The sequence below is a fragment of the Pavona decussata genome, unplaced genomic scaffold (genome assembly GCF_977016875.1).
Source record: "Pavona decussata unplaced genomic scaffold, jaPavDecu1.1 SCAFFOLD_3, whole genome shotgun sequence".
NCBI lineage: Eukaryota > Metazoa > Cnidaria > Anthozoa > Scleractinia > Agariciidae > Pavona > Pavona decussata.
Window position 1 is genome coordinate 1842417 of NW_028145427.1, and position 4485 is coordinate 1846901.

At 39.1% G+C, this 4485-nt stretch overlaps 1 long non-coding RNA gene across 1 annotated transcript; it reads right to left on the reverse strand.

Annotated features, from left to right (window-relative positions):
• Positions 1–2045: 2045 nt before the first annotated feature.
• On the reverse strand, positions 2046–3398 carry LOC146489831 (uncharacterized). The gene is made up of 2 exons (XR_014863353.1): positions 2536–3398; positions 2046–2282 (listed from the first exon to the last, which is right to left on the reverse strand). It is a non-coding gene; the product is annotated as an uncharacterized LOC146489831 (long non-coding RNA).
• Between the last annotated feature and the right edge of the window lie 1087 nt (positions 3399–4485).

Consider the following 4485-nt stretch of genomic DNA (forward strand, 5'->3'; position numbering starts at 1 on the left):
TCTAAAAAAATTGTGAAAATAATTAATGTATGTAGTCGGACTAGGACCCACCTAAAGGTAATTTTTCATAAGAAAGTTGAGGCTGAAAATGACCCAGAACATACCCAAGCTGAGACTAACAGAAAAGCATTTTCATTCAGTTCTGCACGTTAAATCTAGGCTTGCCAGACCCGTATATGTCAAAGGGTTTTGATTTGATACAGCGTACAAAGGTCTTTCTTTTTTTTTAGGTTTCCTGGTCACGTTCGGCATGCTTTGGCATGTAACTTAAGAACGTTTCAGGCCCGAAACTTACAAAAATAATCATAATAAAAATAAGAGTATTAAGTTTCGGTTCAGCCTTGGCCACAAAATTAGACGTTGTTATAAAAACAAAGAATGTATACCAGCAGGAAACTTAATTTAATTCTGGTAGAATTAGACAGGGTAGGCCATTTTCGAGCATAATTTGATCAATTTAAGCCTCGAGGCTGGAGAACGAGGAAAAGTATGCACCCCGATCGATCAGCTAGGGACTGAGAACAAAGCAATTTTTTGGGGGGACAGAATCGTTGTCTCGGATTGCTTCCATTTCTAGTTCCAGTTATATTAATGCCTAGCATCACGGTAATTGCTGCACTCGTAGTGCATTTACACGTAGGTGCAAAAACATGGCTCGATATTTTAATGCTTGAGTCCGGCTTTAACTGATGATGTGTGTGTATTGCAATTGAATTTTCCACGAACATATTTAGAGTAAAATTCTGTGTAAGGCTTTCGTAGCCGAAAAGGTCGTTTTCCGCAGAGGGAGAGCACAATAACCGGGGAGAATGCCCAAGTCCCCGTGTGGGGACTCCCATATAAAATTGACGGGGCCGTGATCGTCGTACCTTTTAAGAGTTAAAATTCGTGATTTGGTAGGTACCCCTTAGGGTACTAACTTTTAAAATGACTTCCTTCAGAGGTGTGGTGGTCCTTTTAGGGTATTGAGCCGAAAAACATGAGAGGAAGAAAATGCCAGTCAACTGATTTGGTGCCTCTTAAAAGGTAAAAAAAAAAAACAATTTCAGAATACGTCCACAAAACGTAAATTCTCTTTCAAAATTTCCGATGATCACTCCCGTCACTTTTATATGGGAGTCCCCCAGGGCCCAAGCTAGATACGTTTGCGGACGTCTCGGGAAACAGACTTCCGTTTAGACGATGTCTAAAAATAGCTTAAGTGAAATTCACATAACCCAAGGGCTATACTGGGGGTCTCCCTCTCTGTCCCCTCATTTTCTCTTGATTGAGTTCGACACGACAGACGATCGAAGTGCGGCCTCTTTAATTTCAGACGTCGAATTTCCGTCGTGTTGAATCCTGAATGCAGGCATTATACTAATTGACAAGCATCGATTTTTAAGCCATAGTATTCATATTACGTCTTGGAAATGCTATTAGGAAACTCAAGTAGCGATGACGGCAACGGCAACGACTGTCATCACTTGGAAATATAACTTAATTTTAATATTTGTGCTTCTTCGCGATTATTTTTTTAATAACTCATTGAACTTCGACAACTACAGAAACGGCGAACTACCCAGGCACGGCCAGGAACTAATTTGGTAGGAGTGGTGTTCAGGCTAAGGGAGAAAAAATGAAAAATTCACCGAGGTGTGCTCATGTTCTCCACAAAACCTTGAATTTGGTCATTTCACGTTATCGTTGTTGCCTGTGCCAAAATTTTAATCGCACGTTTTGCGGCGTTGTCGTTGCCGTCGCCGTCGTCGTTGCTTAAAATCCCTAGTTCGACGACGTCTGAAATTGCAGAACGTCTGATGAACTCAGTCGGACTGAATTCGTCAGGGTATGTAGAAATGCAATGTTTGAGACGAGCTTTACCCTAAGTTTCTCAAATGTGATTATCACATCCACGGTTTAAACACAAATATATCGAGCGCTTATTAGTCTCCTTCGTAGCCGTTCTGTGTATCGTCACGCAACGCTCCTCCGTTGCGTGACGAGACACAGCATGAGGCTAAGCGTTTATTGGATTGTTGAAATTACTCCAAACCACACGCATATAAGGAACTGGTAGTTTATTGACCTTTAAATATTACCCTAACTTTAATAAAACAATAAAAACTGCATCCGTGATTTCTCCTCACTTGAGCAACTATATCAAGAGAAAGGAAAGCGTCCTATTGGAAAATTGCAAGTTTAAGCTCCTCTTTCTTTATCTTGCCGTCCTTGTCAGCGTCAAAAGAGGCCATAAACTGGGTTTTGAATTTCTGAATATCTTGGGTACTCTCGACACTTTTCTGCAAATAGGAAATGAAGGGAAATTTAGATAGAAATTTTATTTAATTTTATTTATTGATTTGTTTATTTCTGTTTTTTTTTGTTTGTTTTATTTTATTTATTTATTTATTTATTTATTTATTTATTATTTGGAAAGGACTGGCTGACAAGTATCGTACAGTAAAACAGTGCACCCATGGTCCTGAATTGAAAATGTCACTGAACGTCTCGTGTATTGAATCTACTGTTCTAACAGAAATACCACACACTCACCCCTTCTCTTATTATCAAGTCATGTAACAGGGCCTCAAGTTCCTCGTCAGCAATGTAGCCATTGCCATCCTAGTAAAAAAAGAAAGAGCATTTAGCTGTTTAGTGTTATCAACAATATTTAAGGAAGCACTATATCGGGCCTTTATTTTACTGCATTTCGATTATTGCAGCCAGATATAGCACCATTGTGGAGCCAGGAACACCAAGAAATTGGAGAGAGAAAACGAACGGGCAATTAGACTTGTATATAAGGATAAGAATAACTTAGATTGCTAAGTGGGATTGGTTTGCATAGCACACTAGAGGGACGTCGTATCCAGGACATGTTGATCACAATAAATAGCTGCGTCTAGGAGAGGGTACCGACCCCCATTGCAAACTTACCCAAAGTAAAGGACGCAAAATATAACTTAAGGGGCACAAACATGCTCTCATTGCCCAAAGTAAGAAGCACCAAGCATGGTCTTAGGTCTTTTCGGTACTTTGCTGCAAAGACATGGAATGCGCTGCCGGACTCGATTCGCACCATGGCCGGCACAAGGGAATTTTTAAGAAGTATTCGTCATGCGGTATTTTAAAATTGTTATTATCGTGGTTAGCTTTTAAAATTGTAAATTTTAATTTGTACTCACACATGTATTGATACATGAATGATTGGAATTCCTGGATATTTTAGATTTTTAAATTTTTATCTTTCTTTTTGTTTTTGTAATTTTATCTGTTTATTTGTGGGCTTCCTGTAAAGTAGCTTTTAGCTAAGTGGAGTGCCACGTAAAATAAAGTTTCTTATCTTATCTTATCTTATCTTATCTTATCTTATCTTATCTTATCTTATCTTATCTTATCTTATCTTATCTTATCTTATCTTATCTTATCTTAATACCAAGCTACGCATTCGAAAACTTTTGAATGCAGAGGTCCACACAACGCAGGAATTAAACTTGCTGGTAATTTTGCCGGATCTCTCTTGTGAAAGACCTCGTGTCAGGCGTCACTTGAACGTGAAAATACAAAACTGAATGCAAGGCTGGCACTACGGCAAAGGGCAGATTTATTAGTGGCCAATATTTCGACTAATAGAATTAGTCTTCCTCAGGGCCAGAGCTATACTGAAGGAAAATATAATAACGGCTCCTTAAATTAAAGTTTGAAAAATACATGGAAAAACATGATTGGCTAACACATGATATGATGACAGCGTACTCGTAAATATGAGATAACAAAAATATACTAACGGCTCCTAAAATTAAAATTTGAAAAAATACATGCAAAAAAATGATTGGCTAATACATGACATGAAGACAGCGTACTTGTAAATATGAGATAACAAAATTATAGAAGTGTATAATCAAGGTTCAGCGTTCGTTTTTCCTGTTAATGCCTTCTGGAGATAACGTTTTCCCTCTATGAATTAGAAAAGCCTCGCGTGCCTTACGGCGGGAGGCATTGATGGTGGGTTGTAGTTCGAGAGGGATAAGTCGCATGTCGGCAGAAGAGTGACCTGGTAAGTTGAAGTGTGTAGGGACTGCTGCTGTGGAGTTGGCGTGATGTGGGTTGTTTGTCGCTTGTCTGTGTTCTGTGAACCTTTCACGGATCGTGCGTTTGGTTTCCCCTATATACTGTTTTTTACATTTTTTACATTCAATCATATATGTAAGGTTAGTAGAATTACAGGTTATATGTTGTGTTATTTGTCTTGTTTCGCCGGTGTTGCTAAAAGTGTACGAAGTTCTTGCATCGTCAATGTAAGGGCAAGTGAGACATCCATGAGTGGAGTTGCAGCGGAAAGTGCCAGAGGTGAGCTTGGGTGTCGTGTTAGTGTTCTTTAGTTTTGCTCGAACCAAAAGGTCGCGAAGGTTTGGTGAACGACGGTAAGCGATGAATGGTTTATCTTTGAATATTTTTTGAAGGCGATCTGTGGAGTTGAGAATAGGTTGTTTCCTGTGAAGT